The 22,463-nt window shown below is 42.3% G+C and overlaps 1 long non-coding RNA gene across 1 annotated transcript; it reads left to right on the forward strand.

The window, feature by feature from the left end:
* The first annotated feature begins 1,151 nt into the window (after nt 1-1,151).
* LOC146045322 (uncharacterized) lies at nt 1,152-8,050 on the forward strand. The gene is made up of 3 exons (XR_014465412.1): nt 1,152-1,284; nt 7,599-7,760; nt 7,872-8,050. It is a non-coding gene; the product is annotated as an uncharacterized LOC146045322 (long non-coding RNA).
* Nucleotides 8,051-22,463: the final 14,413 nt, after the last annotated feature.

Here is a 22,463-nt window from a genome sequence, read left to right on the forward strand (position 1 = left end):
CAGGGGGAGAAATTGGGGGTCCGGGTTTTATTCTGAAATTAAAAATCTATAAATTATCCCTCAGTCTCATTGACTCTCTCTGAAGCTATATTATTAACCCTAACTGCTGACTGAGTCAATCCTTAGTCAGCAACTGGTTAATAATTTACCTTCAGAGAGAGTCAATAATGACAGTACTGAGGGATAATTTTTAAATATATATTTCATTTCAGAATATAGTGAGTACTGAGTGTATATCTATCATGTAATAATATGTGTATAATCTTTTTTTTGGTGGTGTAAAAATACCTTCTGCTGTGTCGACTGTAAGCACACAAATGGCTTATGATTAATGGTTTTATTTCTTTCTGTGCAAAACTGAGTGCTTCTGACTGTTCCATGATGTCAAGTCGCCATGGGTTTATTTCGACAGGGAGCATGCATGGACGGTTGACATGGTTTTAGGTTGACATGACAGTTAGGTCGACATGAGGAATGTCGACATGGGGTTTTTCACTGGTTTTTACACCAATGTTGACACAGTTGACATGGGCACAGTTGACAGAGAGAATCGTACCCTTGCATCGCTTGCTTCGCCCGGGAACAGTATTTTAATCTCAGACCACACCCTAGTGGATGGTATTGCATGAAATACTGCCTGTCGGCACATGTCGGATCCAAGAAACGTGAAAAACCCCATGTGGACCTTATGACCAGTCGACCTTCCTTATGTCGACCTCACGGTCATGTCAACCTAATACCATGTCGACCTTGACCATGACATTTCCGCATGTCGACCTAGCGGTGTCTACCTAATGACTGTCGACATACTTCTCTTCAGTCTACCAAACGACCGTATTATACCATGGGTCCTCAAACTGCGGCCCTCCAGATATTGTGAAACTACAATTCCCAGCATGCCTTGCCACAGTTTTAACACTCCCTTATAGGAAAACTGTGGCAAGGCATGCTGGGATTTGCAGTTTCACCACATCTGGAGGGCCGCAGTTTGAGGACCCATGGTATATACCATTCAATTTTCCAATGTTTTTTTCAGTTTGCACACTCATACATCCCCCTCTGTATTTTTGTAACTTCGGATGCCACTGTTTATGCGCACAGGAGCTATGTCACATTCATAATATTTATTCTATTGATTTTCATGCCTTATGTCACTACACAGCACCCGACGACACGCATTCTCCCGTGTGATGAACTTCCACTATTCGGAGTGAAAGCTACACCCGGAAGTTGGGGCTGACGACACCTCTGGCGGCCACAGACCGTTAATTGCACTGGGTGGGGGTAAGTTTCTTCCTTATTTCTTGTATATTTAAGCCTGCTTTTGCACTGTGTGTAATTAACTTGATGAAGGAGTCGCCGTACCCTGTATCCCGTAACCTTGCTACTAGCCCAGTGCCACTTCTTTTACACTATATACATATATATACACTGTAAATGAAGTAGCACTCAGAGGCTAGTAGCAAGGTTGCTGGGTACAGGGTATGTATAGATAGAGAGATATAATCCACTGGCACTCACACGGACTTCATACAAAGCAGTAGATAGGCGTATAGTCTGATTAGACTACATACGCCTATCCACTGCTTTGTATGATGTCCGAGTGAGTGCCGGTGGATTACTACATATATAGACCCTCCACCTGGTTGGCAGCACCGTGCACCTGGGCACCACAGTCCTGAATAGAGGCTTATTGTCTGAGTGCCAAGGCTTCTTTTTTTGCACTTGAAAACAGTGTTTGAGTGCCGTTCCTTTTGGAGATACACATATATAGATATACACATATATAGATATACACATATATAGATATACACATATATAGATATACACATATATGGATATACACATATATGGATATACACATACATGGATATACACATACATGGATATACACATACATAGATATTCACATACATAGATATACATGTGTATATATATGCCATTGTAGTGAAATGGATAGTGTAGGATGTTTGTGAATGAACACACTACACGTGCTACTCCTTTGACTTGAAATTGGTGAAAGCCACTATAAAATTTTTATGCACATGTGTGTATATTTAATATGTATTTTATATACATACTTCTGTAAATATTAAATATAGAAATGGTGGCTTTCACAGATTCTGCAGTGTAATGAAACAAATTGCCCCAGGAATACATTTTCTCATTATTGTTTTATATTAGAGGGCACATGTGAAGCAGTATTTTCTCTATTTACTGTCCAGCAAGCAATATCTATATATCTCAATGTATGTACTTTATTGATGGCCAATATACTTGATGGATGGACTATACTGGATTAATGTACACAATGCCATGGGACTGTGCATATTATGCTAACAGTGTATGTCTTTAATGATCCCGCTAAGGGTATTGTATCCCCACTGGTTGTACAGCTCCTGTGTATAGTCAGTGATTGCTCTGTTGCATACTCTGGATATGTTTATGCTTTCCTCTTAAGGATTGTGTTGTGCTGTCAGGCGGTTACCGTGCATGGTGCACCCTGTTTGCCTAGAGCCCGCCGAGGCTCATTTCATAACATGTACTATTGAGCCCCGCCGTGGGCCTTTTTTTGCTAATTGATGTTATGTATACTGTATGTTCCTGTTTTTTTTTTTTGGTTTCTACTGTTTGTTAATTACAGTTTTCAGGGTTATGTGTGTGTGTATATATATGTTTACTCCCATGTTTATTATTATTGCTTTGAGGGTTGCTCTGCACTATGCAAAGCCGTCCTCCCTCCTCCGTCTTCACCAGTCAGGGGGAAAGCCGCTCAGTGTATATGCACTGAGCGGTTTTCCCTCCAGCCTGGACGTGATCATCGCTGTCTATACATGCTGGGCATAGTCACCCTGTGTTTATGGACCTTAAGATTTCTAGCTTTGTATGCTTCTTTTTGTTGGTACATTATTCATATGATATAAACGATGTAACTGCTGTTTGTGGTATTCATGACTTCAGCAATGATACTTGTAATTGACTTGTTTCAAAACTTTGGATGAGTCTTATGCAATTGTCGGTACTATTCCTTGCAGGTGCTCTAATGTTGCTTTGTAACTGGTACAACTAGAGGAGGAGTTAGCTGAGGACATCTGGTTTTATTTTCTCTTTTGAGACAGTTAAATTACTATCCATATAAAAAAAAAAATTAAATTGCACCATATGGACTATCCATGTCACTATTGCTATGTCATTGTTATGTTGTTATCCAGCTCTAAAGAGAACAAAGAAGTTTTGACATGTATATTCTCCCCGTACTTGCGTGATTTTCCTCATGGTAATTTGGTTTCCTCCCTCATGCCAAAAATGTACAGTTAAATTAATTGGGTTTCAATATAAGTAATTTTAGAATGTCTGTGTACATGTGGTAGGGAATATAGATACAAACAAAAAAAGATTCTTAGTGTCCCATGCGCTGAGGTGATAAGTGTAAGGGTGGACTTACACTAATTTTGACAACAGAGTCGACAACCATATAATGGATCCTGATATGCCCAGGAGATTCTGTTGTTAACTCCACTGTTCAATTGGAAACCTTATAGAAAGAAATGAGACATCGTGCAGCACCTTTTTTTAAAGGGGTACAATTTGTTTAAGGATGCACTCACAAAGATAAGGTAATATATTGCATATAGTCACCAGCCGGTGATAAATGATGGGGGGATCTCACCCATTCACGGGGGTATGCCCAAAGAGAATGCCAGATATAGCCCAAGGTAAATCCTGATGTGTCCAAGATAATGCGTTGTTTGCTCCACTGTTTTCAAACAGCACCCTTATCAAAAGAGATGAGACATAGTGCAACACCTTTTGTATAGGGGGGTACAATTTATTAATAGATGCACTCACAAGGATAGGGTTACATAAAAGCATATCATCACCAGTCAGTGATTCAAGACGGGGGGGATCTCACCCAAAGCCACAGATGGATAAACCAGACGATATAACGGATAACCAGAAATATAGGTGGTCAGCGGGTCAGAGATGTTCTCCCAAAAGCGTGTGTTCGTTCCTCCAGCCAGGGGTACGGTTTGCTCAATGCATTTCAGACCAAAGGGTCCTTCATCAGGAGCATACCGTAGCCCCTGGCTAGAGCTGTTTAAATAAGGTGGAAGACGCGCGCAACAAGCCGGCATCCGGCGTGTTAGCCGGACCCGGAAGCGCGTCAAACTTCCGTGTATGTGACGCTTGCGTCTCACCTGCAGCGGAACTATGCGTTCCAAAGTGCCGGAAGTGGACGTTCTCAAGGAAGAAAATCTCCGTTTGCGTTCCAACTAGCATTATTATAATAAAGCATCGGAGAAAAACAACAATAATTTAATTTAAAAACTATGAAGTCCATTCTTTCTTCCTGTTTTCCTGTTCTTGTCCTCGATCTATTGAAAACGGGTCAATCCATAGGATTAAAGTGCAAATGCTTAAGGGGCATATCCTTCCATTGCACTTGGTTGTCCCGATACCAGTCCATCGCAGCAATATACAAAATCCATTTATATGCAAAAAAAAGGACAAGAATAAGAACAATGTTAAAAAGGGATAAAATATGATAAAAAATTAATATAAAAATGACATTAAAAATTGACAGTAAAATTAAAGGAACCACTTTACTTCGAAATCACCATTAAGACCATTTGGTACTAACGTATTCAAATTAAAAATCCATTTCATTTCTGTCTGTGCAAGTTTCGTTTCTATGTTCTTATTTCTCCAGGTGGGTATAACTTGTTCTAAAGCACCAAATGATTTTAATCCACACTCACTGGAGTTATGAACATTCTTAAAATGTGCCGAAAGGGTATGGGTTAGTGTCCCTTTCCTTATATTATATATGTGTTCTGATAAACGAGTTTTTAGATTTCTAGTAGTTTTTCCTACATAAAATAGACCACATTTGCATTCGATAAAATATATAACATTTTTTGAATTGCACGTTATGAATTCATTAATTTTATACGTTATGTCATTAATGGTGACCTCTTTTATTTTGCTGGTACCTTTTACACTTCTACAAATGAGACACATCCCACACCTATGGAAGCCTTTAGTGCGGTCACTAGTTCTTGGTGCAGCTTCTAAAGAACTTTTTACTAGTTTGTCCTTAAGTGAGGGGGCTCTTCTATAAATGAACCCTGGATATCTAGGGAGCTGGTCCCCTATTACAGGGTCACTTTGTAAGATTTTCCAGTTCCTTTTAAAGATTTTTTCAATTTCCTTAAAATGGGGATTATAGTCGGTTATGAAACACCATTCTTTATTCTTCTGATCTTTTATCTTATTTTTATCTTTCAAGAGTTCACCTCTATCTATAAGATCTACTTTATTTTTTGCTTCAATAAGATCATTGGCTTCATAACCTTTTGTTAAAAAACGGTTGGACATATCCTTCACTTGTTCTTCATATATGTTTTTGTCACTACAATTGCGTTTTACACGTAAGAATTGTCCAAAAGGTATCCCTTCCAACCAGTTATTATGATGTTGGCTGTTACGCTCAATATAACTGTTGGAATCTGTAGATTTAATGTGATTACTGGTACATACTTTGTCATCTTGGACATAGATGTTTAAATCTAGGAATACAATTTTTTCATTGCTCCACATGAAAACCAGGTTCAAGTTAAAATCATTCTGATTTAACTTATTAAAAAACTGTAAAAGAGTATTTTCATCCCCCTTCCACACCAGTAAAACATCATCGATATAACGTTGCCACGAGACCAGGCTCGCCCCGAATTCTGGAGAGGACCAGATAGTGAGGTCCTCCCAGTAAGCCATATATAAATTAGCATAACTGGGGGCGAACCTGGTCCCCATGGCAGTACCGATCATTTGTAAAAAATAGTTACCGTTAAAATAGAAGAAATTATTTTTCAAAATAAAATCTATACTCTCAAGGATAAAAACCTTTACATCCTGGGATAGATCGGATTTGTTTAAAAAATACTCGACAGCTATCAGGCCTTTGGTTGGATCAATGATAGTGTAAAGAGTGGATACGTCCCCACTGGCCAACAAGAAACCCTTTTCCCATTCACAATTGTTAATTTTATTAAGAACATCTTTAGTGTCTTTTAAGTACGCTCTTGTATTCTTCACCAAAGGTTGTAGGTAAAAGTCCACAAGAGCGGACAGGTTAGATGTGAGGCTGTTGGTGCCGGACACTATAGGTCTCCCCGGGGGATTGGATGGGTTCTTATGGACCTTTGGTAATATATATATTGTGGGGACAGAAGGCTCCTTAATACTCACAAAGTCAAATTCAGCCTTAGTGAGTGTTCCATTTTGGAGAGCTCTAAGGATGAGTGCATCTAATTCCTTTTTGATGCGTATTGATGGGTCTGTTTTAAGTTTTTTATAAGTGTTACCACTCTCCAGCTGTCTATTGATCTCTTGGATGTAATCATCTTTATTAAGGATCACGACCCCTCCGCCCTTATCGGCCGGCTTTATGACTATTTCTGCATCATCCTTTAAGGATTTAATTGCCCGAAATTCTTTCGATGTTAAATTCATATTTTTGAATTTTTTGTTTTTTTTAGGTTGTTGTTGTGTTAAAGAGTTAAGTTCCTCTGCCACAATTTTGTTGAAGCTCTCAATAAAACAACCCTTTATATGTGATGGATAAAAAGTCGACTTGCCCCTGTACCCCGACCCGGATGGACCTCCAGTGTCGGAGTCGGTGGCAACCTCAACCGATTTATCTTTTCCTTCTTCTTTTTCTGCAAAAAATTTCTTAATTGTGATTTTTCTCGTGAATTTTTGCAGATCTATATATAATTTGAAGGGATCAGCATCATTAGTTGGGGCGAATTTGAGTCCTTTTTTGAGGACTTTTTCTTCTTCAACTGTGAGTACTCTTTTACTCAGGTTAAAGATTTTTCCCTCATCCTTATCTCCAAAGGGGCACTCAACGATAGAAGGAACTTTTTTCTTTTTCTTTTGTCACACTAAGAATCTTTTTTTGTTTGTATTTGCTTCTCTTCAAGTTTTGGTGAAACTTGTTTTTTTGGTGTACCAAGCAGCTTTGGTTTATCCAGCGCAAAATTGTATCACAAATCCCCCACTTTGTAGGGAATATAGATAGTAAACTCCACTGGGGCAGGGACTGATTATTTATTTATTATTTATTTGCAGTTTCTTATATAGCGCAGCAGATTCCGTTGCGCTTTACAATAGTAGACAGTGATAAAACAAACTGGGTAACAGACAGACTTGGAGGTAGGAGGGCCCTGCTGCAAGCTTACAATCTATTTGGTATATAGGCGGGAAACACAAGGACAGGCATCAGTAATAGCATAGCAGTCCCAACAAGTTACAAGTCCAGAAGGGAAGCTATATAATACATAAGTGCCTCAGAGGATTATGCGTGTAGAACTTAAATATGATAGGCTTGCCTGAAGAGGTGAGTTTTCAGGGAACGCTTGAAAGTTTGGAGGCTAGCGGAGAGTCTAATTGTGCATGGAAGTGTTGGACTGATGGGAATGTTCAAATATTCTCTGTACAGTGATGCGGAATATATATATGCACTATATAAATAACTTCAGAAAAGAGATGGAATTGTTGGCGCAGGATTTGAAATATTTATATTTGGCTTGTAGATTTGTTTTGCACAATTTGCATGAAGTGAATATTGGTTACAAAGATGTCGAAAAAACCTTCTGGAGCAGAGAACAGGAAGAAGGCGAGGCAAAGAGAACAAGCAGCACAACGTTTATCATCATTGATGTCGTCATGGTTGAGCGACAAAAAATCAAAGACAGGTAAGTTAAAAATATTAATGCATTATATTATAATACTTAAGTTTTTACTTGATGTACAGGTGAAGTAGTAAATTGTATAATATTATATTTTCATATTGTATATTTTTTCAGGTGAAATGGAAAAGACCTGTGATTTGGAGGCAGTAGAGTTAAAAGAGAAACTCCGAAATCCACAGGGAGATAATTCAAGCAGTACCTACATCCAGGACTCCATTTCTGGTACTTCGTCAGGCTCACAAGGCCGTAGCGACAACTCTACAGACATTCACAACCAGGACTCCATTTCTGGAACCTCGTCAGGCTCACAAGGCCTTAGCGACAACTCTACAGGCATTCACATCCAGGACTCCATTTCTGGTACTTCGTCAGGCTCACAAGGCCGTAACATCAACTCTACAGACATTCACAACCAGGACTCCATTTCTGGTACCTCATCAGGCTCACAAGGCCGTAACATCAACTCTACAGACATTCACAACCAGGACTCCATTTCTGGAACCTCGTCAGGCTCACAAGGCCGTAACATCAACTCTACAGACATTCACAACCAGGACTCCATTTCTGTAACCTCGTCAGGCTCACAAGGCCTTAGTGACAACTCTACAGGCATTCACATCCAGGACTCCATTTCTGGTACTTCGTCAGGCTCACAAGGCCGTAACATCAACTCTACAGACATTCACAACCAGGACTCCATTTCTGTAACCTCATCAGGCTCACAAGGCCGTAACATCAACTCTACAGACATTCACAACCAGGACTCCATTTCTGGAACCTCGTCAGGCTCACAAGGCCTTAGTGACAACTCTACAGGCATTCACATCCAGGACTCCATTTCTGGTACTTCGTCAGGCTCACAAGGCCGTAACATCAACTCTACAGACATTCACAACCAGGACTCCATTTCTGTAACCTCATCAGGCTCACAAGGCCGTAACATCAACTCTACAGACATTCACAACCAGGACTCCATTTCTGGAACCTCGTCAGGCTCACAAGGCCTTAGTGACAACTCTACAGGCATTCACATCCAGGACTCCATTTCTGGTACTTCGTCAGGCTCACAAGGCCGTAACATCAACTCTACAGACATTCACAACCAGGACTCCATTTCTGTAACCTCATCAGGCTCACAAGGCCGTAACATCAACTCTACAGACATTCACAACCAGGACTCCATTTCTGGAACCTCGTCAGGCTCACAAGGCCTTAGTGACAACTCTACAGGCATTCACATCCAGGACTCCATTTCTGGTACTTCGTCAGGCTCACAAGGCCGTAACATCAACTCTACAGACATTCACAACCAGGACTCCATTTCTGTAACCTCGTCAGGCTCACAAGGCCGTAACATCAACTCTACAGACGTTAACAACCAGGACTCCATTTCTGTAACCTCGTCAGGCTCACAAGATATTATTTGTGCAGAATTCTCTTTTGATTTCAGTGACCCTGGTACATGGCCAAGAATAGTTATGGATCTTGAGCGATGTTACATTACAAGAATGAGAGCAAAGACACAATCTTTTCCTGATCTACGCAAAAGCTTGAGAGATGGGAGACATCTCACAAAGGAGTGGTTTTCCAAACAGCTACCAAATGGTCATAAAGTAAACAGATCATGGCTAGGGTATAGCCAAACCAAAAATGCTTTGTTCTGCATTCCATGTAGGTTATTTTCTCAAGCTTCAATAGAAACATCTCTATCCTATTTGGCTAAACAGGAAGGTTTAACAAAGTGGAGAAAGCTCAGTGAAAAAATCCCAGACCATGAGAACTCACAACATCACAAATCATGTTTTTGTACTTGGAAAACTCTAGAAATCTCAATTGGAATGGGTGGTATCGACAAAGAACTGCAACAGCAGATAGCAAAGGAAGAAAAACATTGGCGAGCAGTCTTGTATTGTATTATTGATGCTATATTGTTCTTGGCAAAGCAGGGGAGTCCCTTAAGAGGAACTGAAGAAAGTGCTGACTTTGGTAACCCCAACAGTGGGAAGTTTCTAAACACCATAGATCTTATATCCCACTACAATGATCCTTTGCGTGAACACATACAACGTCACAAGAAAGGCCAAGTAAGCTACTTTTCTCCGGCTATTCAAGACGAATTCCTAGCTGTGATGGCCAAAAAAGTAAGAGAAGATATACTGAAAGAGATAAAAGAAGCAAGATATTTTGCACTCATGTTTGATTGCACTCCAGATGTGAGCAAACTTGAACAAATGACACAGGTAATTCGATATGTAAAAGTGAGTGAGAGTGGCACAGAAATTATAGAAAGTTTTATTGATTTTTTTGTGGTTACTGACAAGACAGGCCTTGGTTTGAGTGAAGAAATTCTCAAGAAAGTAAAAGCTGATGGTCTAGACATGAAGTTTTGCAGAGGTCAGTCCTATGATAATGGAGCGAACATGGCTGGAATGTACAAAGGCGTCCAAAGAAGAATACTCCAAGAAAATGAATTGGCATACTTTGTGCCTTGCGCTGCACACTCGTTAAATTTAGTAGGAGTACATGCTGCTGATGTATCTCCTGAAGCACAGAAGTTCTTTGGGACACTTCACTCTCTCTATCTTTTCTTTGCAGCATCAACCTCGAGATGGGAAGTTTTTAAAAAACACGTCCCAACCTCATTAAAATCACAAAGTAATACAAGATGGTCTGCAAAGGTGGACGCTGTTGAGGCAGTATACAAACATTTAGATAAAGTTCTGAAGGCCCTGGAGGAATTGGGGACCAGTACTCTGTCTTCTCCGGAAACTAAGACAGGGGCAAAATCGCTACTAAAACACATGAGCAAGTTGGAATTTGTAATCATCACTTGTTTTTGGTATGGAATACTAAAACAAATTAATCGCGTGAGCAAATATTTACAGAAATGTGATGTCACAGTTGACAAGGCAGTAAGAAATGTACACGCATTGATAAATCTGATTCAATCAACAAGAGACAGTGCTGTGCCTGAAGCTATAACAAAGGCTAAAGATATTGCATGCTCTAACAGCCTTACAGTTGATTATAAAGAAACAAGAAAAAGAAAGAAAAGGAAGATGTTCGATTAAACAGCTGATGATGATGCATGTAACAACTCGCAGGAAAAATTGCTGAGGATTTCACTACTGGAAATTATTGATAGAATTATAAGTGAACTTAAGAAGAGATTCCAAGCACTTGAAAAAATCAACCAAAAATTTGGATTCCTACATGGGATGGAGATTCAAACAACTGAAGTAAAGCACCTGAAAACACGAGCAAAGGATCTGGCACAAATGTACAAAGAAGATATAAATGAAGAAGAGTTCATCAATGAAATTGAGAGTTTCAAATTTCATGCTTTGGAAGTCGATGAAAAGATGAAATCATCCCCTCCAGCAGGCATGTTGGCCCTTATCCACAAACATAGGCTTGAGGAGGCATATCCAAATGTTACCACAGCACTTACTATTTTTCTAACGCTTCCAGTCTCTGTGGCCTCAGGGGAAAGAAGTTTTAGTACATTAAAACTTATTAAAACCTACCTCAGAAGTACCATGGGTCAAGAAAGACTGACAAACCTCAGTATACTTTCAATTGAACACAAGAGAGCCTCTACTATTTGCTACGCTGACGTTATAAAAATCTTTGCTGCCAAAAAAGCTCGCAAAGTGCAGATTTAGATGTTTTTGAGAATTTTGTTACCCGTGGTGACAATTCTGCACACTAGAATATCGAAAAAAGAAAAATACACAAATGCGTAGTGCAATCGTAGATTGGCAGACGTCAAACGTGAAGTACAGATGTCTAGACCATTGAAAAATGTGGAAATGTCTCTGACTTCAATGTAGTGATGGAATGAAGTCATTATAGAGACATGTTCAACTTTTTAAAGAGCACGACACCTAGGCCAATCTATGAGATTAAACTACACATTTGTTCATCTATTTTTCAATATTCTAGGAAGATAAATTGTTATCATTGGTAAAGAAAATTATTGCATTATAGAAATATTTTTGAATGCTACATCTATATACAAGGGAATGTATTGGATTGTACTAGTTGTGAATGTCAGCAGCGTGGTGTCAGTCCTTGTCTTTACTCTTTTGAACATTGAAAGTATCCTAAGGCTGCTTTGTTGCACTGTTTAGGAATGTATTGAATACATTTATATTTGAGTTTTGGCGTCTGATTGCATTCACAGGGTTGGAATGTTGTATGTTACCCTTGTTGTGAATGTCAGCAGCGTGGTGTCAGTCCTTGTCTTTACTCTTTTGAACATTGAAAGTATCCTAAGGCTGCTCTGTTGCACTGTTTAGGAATGTATTGAATACATTTATATTTGGGTTTTGGCGTCTGATTGCATTCACAGGGTTGGAATGTTGTATGTTGTCCTGATTGTGAATGTCAGCAGCGTAGTGTCAGTCCTTGTCTTTACTCTTTAGAACATTGAAAGTATCCTAAGGCTGCTCTGTTGCACTGTTTAGAGCTGCACAAATTCCACTACAAGGGAATGTATTGAATACATTTATATTTGAGTTTTGGCGTCTGATTGCATTCACAGGGTTGGAATGTTGGATGTTGTCCGGATTGTGTGAATGTCTGTTGCATGGCGAAATCCAAAGCAATTTTTCCTGCGACTTGTTACATGCATCATCATCTTGTTCCTTATCCACAAACATAGGCTTTTGGAGGCATAGGCTAATGTTACTACAGCACTTACAATTTTTATAATGTTTCCAGTCTGTCGCCACAGGAGACAGGAGTTTTATAAAGTTTTATTAAATTAAAACTTAATAAAACCTACCTCAGAAGTACCATGGGTCAAGAAAGACTGACAAACCTCAGTATACTTTCAATTGAACACAAGAGAGCCTCTAGTATTTGCTATGCTGACGTTATAAAAATCTTAGCTGCCAAAAAAGCTCGCAAAGTGCAGATTTGGATGTTTTTGAGAATTTTGTTACCCGTGGTGACAATTCCGAACACTAGAATATAGAAAAAAGAAAAATACACAAATGCGTAGTGCAATCGTAGATTGGCAGACGTCAAACGTGAAGTGCAGATGTCTAGACCATTGAAAAAATGTGGAAATGTCTCTGACTTCAATGTAGTGATGGAATGAACTCATTATAGAGACATGTTCAGCTTTTTAAAGACCACGACACCTAGGCCAATCTATGAGATTAAACTAAACATTTGTTCATCTATTTTTCAATATTCTAGGAAGATAAATTGTTATCATTGGTAAAGAAAATTATTGTGAATGTCAGCAGCGTGGTGTCAGTCCTTGTCTTTACTCTTTTGAACATTGAAAGTATCCTAAGGCTGCTTTGTTGCACTGTTTAGGAATGTATTGAATACATTTATATTTCAGTTTTGGCGTCTGATTGCATTCACAGGGTTGCAATGTTGTATGTTGTCCTGGTTGTGAATGTCTGCAGCATGGTGTCAGTCCTTGTCTTTACTCTTTAGAACATTGAAAGTATCCTAAGGCTGCTCTGTTGCACTGTTTAGGAATGTATTGAATACATTTATATTTCAGTTTTGGCGTCTGATTGCATTCACAGGGTTGGAATGTTGTATGTTGTCCTGGTTGTGAATGTCTGCAGCATGGTGTCAGTCCTTGTCTTTACTCTTTTGAACATTGAAAGTATCCTAAGGCTGCTTTGTTGCACTGTTTAGGAATGTATTGAATACATTTATATTTGAGTTTTGGCGTCTGATTGCATTCACAGGGTTGCAATGTTGTATGTTGTCCTGGTTGTGAATGTCGGCAGCGTGGTGTCAGCCCTTGTCTTTACTCTTTAGAACATTGAAAGTATCCTAAGGCTGCTCTGTTGCACTGTTTAGGAATGTATTGAATACATTTATATTTCAGTTTTGGCGTCTGATTGCATTCACAGGGTTGGAATGTTGTATGTTGTCCTGGTTGTGAATGTCTGCAGCATGGTGTCAGTCCTTGTCTTTACTCTTTAGAACATTGAAAGTATCCTAAGGCTGCTCTGTTGCACTGTTTAGAGCTGCACAAATTCCACTACAAGGGAATGTATTGAATACATTTATATTTGAGTTTTGGCGTCTGATTGCATTCACAGGGTTGCAATGTTGTATGTTGTCCTGGTTGTGAATGTCTGCAGCATGGTGTCAGTCCTTGTCTTTACTCTTTAGAACATTGAAAGTATCCTAAGGCTGCTCTGTTGCACTGTTTAGAGCTGCACAAATTCCACTACAAGGGAATGTATTGAATACATTTATATTTGAGTTTTGGCGTCTGATTGCATTCACAGGGTTGGGATGTTATATGTTGTCCTGGTTGTGAATGTCAGCAGCGTGGTGTCATTCCTTGTCTTTACTCTTTAGAACATTGAAAGTATCCTAAGGCTGCTCTGTTGCACTGTTTAAGAATGTATTGAATACATTTAGATTTGAGTTTTGGCGTCTGATTGCATTCACAGGGTTGGAATGTTGTATGTTGTCCTGGTTGTGAATGTCTGCAGCATGGTGTCAGTCCTTGTCTTTACTCTTTAGAACATTGAAAGTATCCTAAGGCTGCTCTGTTGCACTGTTTAGAGCTGCACAAATTCCACTACAAGGGAATGTATTGAATACCTTTTATATTTGAGTTTTGGCGTCTGATTGCATTCATAGGGTTGGAATGTTGTATGTTGTCCTGGTTGTGAATGTCTGCAGCATGCTGTCAGTCCTTGTCTTTACTCTTTAGAACATGGGTCCTCAAACTGCGCCCCTCCAGATGTTATTAACTACAAATCCCAGCATGCCTTTCCACAGTTTTGCTATAAGGGAGTGTTAAAACTGTGGCAAGGCATGCTGGGATTTGTAGTTTCACAACATTTGGACGGCCGCAGTTTGAGGACCCATGCTTTAGAACATTGAAAGTATCCTAAGGCTGCTCTGTTGCAATGTTTAGAGATGCACAAATTCCACTACAAGGGAATGTATTGAATACATTTATATTTGAGTTTTGGCGTCTGATTGCATTCACAGGGTTGCAATGTTGTATGTTGTCCTGGTTGTGAATGTCTGCAGCATGGTGTCAGTCCTTGTCTTTACTCTTTAGAACATTGAAAGTATCCTAAGGCTGCTCTGTTGCACTGTTTAGAGCTGCACAAATTCCACTACAAGGGAATGTATTGAATACATTTATATTTGAGTTTTATCGTCTGATTGCATTCACAGGGTTGGGATGTTATATGTTGTCCTGGTTGTGAATGTCAGCAGCGTGGTGTCATTCCTTGTCTTTACTCTTTAGAACATTGAAAGTATCCTAAGGCTGCTCTGTTGCACTGTTTAGAGCTGCACAAATTCCACTACAAGGGAATGTATTGAATACATTTATATTTGAGTTTTGCCATCTGATTGCATTCACAGGGTTGGAATGTTGTATGTTGTCCTGGTTGTGAATGTCTGCAGCATGGTGTCAGTCCTTGTCTTTACTCTTTAGAACATTGAAAGTATCCTAAGGCTGCTCTGTTGCACTGTTTAAGAATGTATTGAATACATTTAGATTTGAGTTTTGGCATCTGATTGCATTCACAGGGTTGGAATGTTGTATGTTGTCCTGGTTGTGAATGTCTGCAGCATGGTGTCAGTCCTTGTCTTTACTCTTTAGAACATTGAAAGTATCCTAAGGCTGCTCTGTTGCACTGTTTAGAGCTGCACAAATTCCACTACAAGGGAATGTATTGAATACCTTTTATATTTGAGTTTTGGCGTCTGATTGCATTCACAGGGTTGGAATGTTGTATGTTGTCCTGGTTGTGAATGTCTGCAGCATGCTGTCAGTCCTTGTCTTTACTCTTTAGAACATGGGTCCTCAAACTGCGCCCCTCCAGATGTTATTAACTACAAATCCCAGCATGCCTTTCCACAGTTTTGCTATAAGGGAGTGTTAAAACTGTGGCAAGGCATGCTGGGATTTGTAGTTTCACAACATTTGGACGGCCGCAGTTTGAGGACCCATGCTTTAGAACATTGAAAGTATCCTAAGGCTGCTCTGTTGCAATGTTTAGAGATGCACAAATTCTGTTACTTTTGAACTTCTGTGTTTTATATTGGAACTAGCGACATTACAGTCCAGATAGGAATTACTTAGCATACATACATGTTCCGAATTATGTAAATCTGCAGATGCATTCCTTTTTGGACTTATTTCAATAAAACTATTTTGAAATGTGATGGTGCCATTTCTTAAAGTCTCGAGGTTTTTTTGTGGGGGAGGGGGCGGGGCCGGGAGGGGGTGGGGCCGGGAGGGGTGGGGCCGGGAGGGGTGGGGCCGGGAGGGGCGGGGCCGTGAGGGGGGCACCAAAGGGATGTCTTGCCCCGGGCACCAGAAAGCCTAGTTTCGGCCCTGGTCTTGGCGTTAGACTCTGGTTGTGTGGGTCACAGCATTGCTAGTTCTATCTGAGGCTCTCTCTGAGCGGCTTTCCACTGCACTGCCCCTCCTCCTCCTCCACAACATGGACCATGCTGCCAATAATCAATAATGGTGTGCTGCATAATATGGAATGGGCACTATGGTGTGCGGTATAATGTGTACTGGGCATCACAGTGTGTGAATGTGTAATGGGCACCACAGTGTGTAATGGGCACTACAGTGTATAATGGGCTTTAAATTTGAAGTAAAGAAAGCAAGCCACAATGTGTGTTTTTTGTGTGTGCTTGGGGGGCCCAAACCATATTTTTGAACCGGGGCCCACAACTCGCTTGTTTCGCCTCTGGAGGGGGCAGTGCAGTGGACAGCGCTGCTGCATGCGGCGTGGGCGGCCGCTTATCAGCGACGGCTGGGCAGGGGACTCATTTTAATTTTATATAACATACAGTACATGGCCTGAAGAGGAGGCAGGACAGTAGCCACTTGGAGAGATTTAATACAGGATTACTGTGTGTGCACCAGCGTAAGGGAGGGATGCGATGAATGGGAACAGTGTATGCATGCATGTATGTATGAGAGTGGCGGTGTTGTATGTAAGACAGTGGTGTATGTGTGAGATTGGTGTATGTACAGTATGAGAGTGGCGGTGTGTGTGTATGTATGTATGTATGAGAGTGGCGGAGTATGTATGAGAGTGGAGGAGTATGTATGAGATTACGGTGTGTGCAGTAGGGTGAGGGAGGGATGAATGGGAACAGTGTATGCATGCATGTACTGTATGTACGAGAGTGGCGGTGTTTTATGTAAGACAGCGGTGTATGTATAAGATTGGTGTTTGTAGTAGAACGGTGTATGTATGTATGTATGTATGTATGTATGAGAGTGGCGGTGTGTGTGTATGTATGTACTGTATGTATGTATGTATGTATGAGAGTGGCGGAGTATGTATGAGAGCGATGTATGTTTTAATACAGGATTACGGTGTGTGCACTAGGGTGAGGGAGGGATGAATGGGAACAGTGTATGCATGCATGTACTGTATGTACGAGAGTGGCGGTGTTTTATGTAAGACAGCGGTGTATGTATAAGATTGGTGTTTGTAGTAGAACGGTGTATGTATGTATGTATGTATGTATGTATGTATGTATGTATGTATGTATGTATGTATGAGAGTGGCGGTGTTTTATGTAAGACAGCGGTGTATGTATGAGATTGGTGTTTGTAGTAGAACGGTGTATGTATGTATGTATGTATGAGAGTGGCGGTGTATGTATGTATGAGAGTGGCGGTGTATGTATGTATGAGAGTGGCGGAGTATGTATGAGAGCAATGTATGTTTTAATACAGGATTACGGTTAAAAAAAACTCTGCAGTAAATTGCTTTGTGGGCTAAAATTAAAATCATAGGTAACACTAACAACGGTTCTTGTACGTAGTGTAGTCGTTAGTTGGGGGGGGCCAGGGGCCCGGCACCAGCAAGCCTGGCAGGCCATTGTTGCATGTGGTATGCTATGTAATGGGAGTGTGACATGTAAAAGGCTATACGTTGTGAATTTTTGGCGCGCGCACTATCCCTGTTGTCCCTGTTTTACGAAAAGTTGTAAAGCCCTGACATAATGGGGGAAATTTACCAATATGAAAAAAACTAGTTTTTCATATTGGTATTTCCCCTACGACTGCATACGACTGTTTCAGTCGTATGCAAAGTCGTGTTCCGGAGGGGAATGTACAAAGCAGTCATATACGACTGCTTTGTAACCCACCGATGTCGTAGGAATTCGTATTAGCTGGCCATATATACGGCCGCTAATACGAATTCGTACAGGCAGTCTGCACGGATCAGTCAGATCCGTGCAGGCTGCAGTGTGTAAAAAAAATAGAAAAATTAAATAAATTTAAAAAAAAACAGCGTGGGGTCCCCCCCACAGCTATAACCAGCACCAGGCTGAAGGAGCCGGGGCCGGTAATTAAAAATCAGGGAACCCGACAAATAGGGGTTCCCCGATTTTTAACAACCAGCCCCAGGCTCTGGGGCTGGTTCCCAAAATACGGGGGACAAAATGACTAGGGGTCCCCCGTATTTTAAGAACCAGCCCCAGGCCAAACCAGACAGCAGGGTAATGCCACAGCCGGGGGGACACTTTTTATACAAGTCCCCCCGGCCAAAGCATTAACCCCCTCAGGGCCGGCGCCACCACTAGGCAAATCTAGGCATTTGCCTAGGGCGCCGGCCACTGGAGGGCGGCATTTTGTGCCGCCCGGGTACCTGTCCTACGGCGCTGTGTATTTAAATCTGGCGGTGGAGGCAGCGGGGGTCCCTGCAGTCCATTAGAATTCACGAGCGCTATCCGCCGGGCTATGCGGAAGCGCTTCTAGTGTGAAAACTCTGGCAGCACGGCGCATGCTGATCTCAGCCAATCAGCGTGCTGCCAGTGTTTTCACAACAGAAGCGCTTTCGCATAGCCCGGCGGATAGCGCTCGTGATTTCTAATGGACTACAGGGACCCCCGCTGCCTCCGCCGCCAGATTTAAATACACAGCGCCGCAGGACAGGTACCCCCCCCCGGCACCGGGGCGCCCCCACCCCGACTCGCCTGGGGCGCTCCGGTGCCTTGCACCGGCCCTGAACCCCCTGACCAGTCAGCCTGGCCAGGGGCCCTGGGGGAGTGGGGACCCCCCCAATAAAGGGGTCCCCCCCCTCCAGGACTTACCTGACCAGGCTGAAGCCTGGTGCTGTCCTCGATGCCCCTGGGCGGTGGGCATCGAGCTGATAGTGGTGTAAAAAATAGAATAATCTATTGTCTAATACTGGGGCACTATGAGTCCCAGCAAGCCTCCCCCGCAAGCTGGGACTTGGAGAACCACAAGTCCCAGCCTGCGGGGCATTAAAGGGCCCGCTGGGTCTTGTAGTGCCACAGTATTAAAAATAGTAAAATAAAACACACTGACACACACTTAAAATAAAACTTTAATACATACAAAGCCCTTACATACTGATACTTACCTATCTTCTTCCCGTAGGTAGCCCTGGTCCTGTGTCGTCTTCTGGTCCTGTGTCGTCTTCTGGCTCCATGTCGACGTCGCTGTCCATGTCGTCCTCGCTGTCGGCGGTCCGGAGTCCGACGAAATCCATGGAGGAAGCTGTGGAAGGAAACCATACTCACCTGTCCCAGGGCGACGTAGTCCAGGTAAGGGTCTTTGCAAAAAAAACAAACCGTCACGCGAAACCAGCCGGACAGCAGAGAGGCGCACGGTGTTTGTGTACATCGTGCGGCTCCGCCTCCCGAATGCCGCTATTGGCCGCCTAGCGGCCAATCAGGAGCCGCTAGGCCGCAAGGCGGGCAATAGCGGCATTCGGGAGGCGGAGCCGCACGATGTACACAAACACCGTGCGGCTCTCTGCTGTCCGGCTGGTTTCGCGTGTCGTTTTTTTTTTTTTTTGCAAAGACCCTTACCTGGACTACGTCGCCCTGGGACAGGTGAGTATGGTTTCCTTCCACAGCTTCCTCCATGGATTTCGTCGGACTCCGGACCGCTGACAGCGAGGACGACATGGACAGCGACGTCATGATGGAGCCAGAAGACGACACAGGACCAGAAGACGACACAGGACCAGGGCTACCTACGGGAAGAAGATAGGTAAGTATCAGTATGTAAGGGCTTTGTATGTATTAAAGTTTTATTTTAAGTGTGTGTCAGTGTGTTTTATTTTACTATTTTTAATACTGTGGCACTACAAGACCCAGCGGGCCATTTAATGCCCCGCAGGCTGGGACTTGTGGTTCCTCAAGTCCCAGCTTGCGGGGGAGGCTTGCTGGGACTCATAGTGCCCCAGTATTAGACAATAGATTATTCTATTTTTTACACCACTATCAGCTCGATGCCCACTGCCCAGGGGCATCGAGGACAGCACCAGGCTTCAGCCTGGTCAGGTAAGTCCTGGAGGGGGGGGACCCCTTTATTGGGGGGGTCCCCACTCCCCCAGGGCCCCTGGCCAGGCTGACTGGTCAAGGGGTTAATGCTTTGGCCGGGGGGACTTGTATAAAAAGTCTCCCCCCGGCTGTGGCATTACCCTGCTGGCTGGTTTGGCCTGGGGCTGGTTCTTAAAATACGGGGGACCCCTAGTCATTTTGTCCCCCGTATTTTGGGAACCAGCCCCGGACCTGGAGCCTGGGGCTGGTTGTTAAAAATCGTGGAACCCCTATTTGTCGGGTTCCCTGATTTTTAATTACCTGATTTTTTTTTAATATTTATTTATTTTTTTCAATTTTTTACACTAAAGCCTGCACGGATCTGACTGATCCGTGCAGGCTTAAAGCAAATACGACAGGGAAAGCAAGGTGTATTTTCCTGTCGTATTTGCGTGGGTGTTTCACACCACTTAGCAGCCGTATTATCAGTACGGCTGCTTAGTACATCAGGAACCACCATTCTTTTGAATGGTGATTTCTGTCGTATCCTATCGATGGTGTAGACATTCGTATTTGTAAATACAAATACGAATGTTCCATCTTTAGGAATACGAATTGTTGTATTTTCGGGATTGTAAATCCCGAAAATACAAATTCGTAAAATAAAGGTGTATTTCTCCCTATGAATACACCTTTTTTCTACGAATCCATTTTGGTAAATTTCCCCCCATGTGTGAGATTGGTGTATGTACAGTATGAGAGTGGCGGTGTGTGTGTATGTATGTATGTATGTATGTATGAGAGTGGCGGAGTATGTATGAGAGCGATGTATGTTTTAATACAGGATTACGGTGTGTGCACTAGGGTGAGGGAGGGATGAATGGGAACAGTGTATGCATGCATGTACTGTATGTACGAGAGTGGCGGTGATTTATGTAAGACAGCGGTGTATGTATGAGATTGGTGTTTGTAGTAGAACGGTGTATGTATGTATGTATGTATGTATGTATGAGAGTGGCGGTGATTTATGTAAGACAGCGGTGTATGTATGAGATTGGTGTTTGTAGTAGAACAGTGTATGTATGTATGTATGTATGTATATATGAGAGTGGCGGTGTATGTATGTATGAGAGTGGCGGTGTATGTATGTATGAGAGTGGCGGAGTATGTATGAGAGCGATGTATGTTTTAATACAGGATTAAGGTTAAAAAAAAGTCTGCAGTAAATTGCTTTGTGGGCTAGAATTAAAATCATAGGTAACACTAACAACGGTTCTTGTACGTAGTGTAGTCGTTAGTTGGGGGGGCCAGGGGCCCGGCACCAGCAAGCCTGGCAGGCCATTGTTGCATGTGGTATGCTATGTAATGGGAGTGTGACGTGTAAAAGGCTATACGTTGTGAATTTTTGGCGCGCGCACTATCCCTGTTGTCAGGGCCGGATTAAAAATGGGCCTGATGGAGCTACAGCTCCAGGCCCACTCTACAAATAGGCCCATTTTTTAGCTGAGGGCCAGGGCTTTCCAACGAGCCCAGCCTCATGTCGCTAGCCCCCCGGGAACCAGAGATAACGCCAGGCAAACCTGGAACGTTGTCCCCATAGGATAACATGGGACCCGCTAATTCCGACCTCCACCAGGTTCCAACGGCTGCCAGTTCCCACTCCGGCATCACAGAAGCTCGAGGTTGATCTCAGTCGAACCCAAATCGCTGGGCCTTCAATCTGATACCTGGTCCATATGGGTTCATTGGTTCTAGAGATATTGTGGGTAAACCAATTTTTTTTTTTTGTCATTTCTGAAATGTAATTTCATGGCTGTTCATGTTGTTTGAGGACAGATTTCTCTGGAACCAAACGGCCCAGTTTCAGTTTCACGGGACCAAAATCATTCGAAGCCTACATGTAAATGGGTCAGTTGTTTCCGAAGATATAGCTGTTTGTTGAAAGGGGGGTGGCGGTGGTTTTCTCTCCCCCTCACACCAACATTAATCATTGTCACATTGGCAGATAGGTGAAGCTGCAGCACTACCCCACTCTCATGCACAAACCCTTTAGCTAAAAAAAAATATTAATAATGTTTTTATTAAAAATACATGCGAACCACAGGGGGCCCCTAGCTAGAGGGGGCCCATGGGTACTGACCCCTTTTGCCCCTGCTTTAATCTGGCCCTGCTGTCAATGGCTGTCATTTCTGCCCGGCGGTGGCTGTCCCCCAGTTACCGCGAGCATGTATTCCCCCTTGGCAATGAGCATGTAATCCCACATGGCAACGAGCATGGAACCCCTGGCAATGAGCATCGAACCCCTGTCAATGAACATGGAACCCCTGGCAATGAACATGTAGGTAAGCAACACTTATGTAGCATAATTTTCAATAGGCATTATGGTGTTTGGCATAATACGTAATGGACATTATGGCG

This window comes from Crinia signifera, chromosome 11, assembly GCF_055691185.1.
Source record: "Crinia signifera chromosome 11, ASM5569118v1, whole genome shotgun sequence".
Taxonomy (NCBI): Eukaryota; Metazoa; Chordata; class Amphibia; order Anura; family Myobatrachidae; genus Crinia; species Crinia signifera.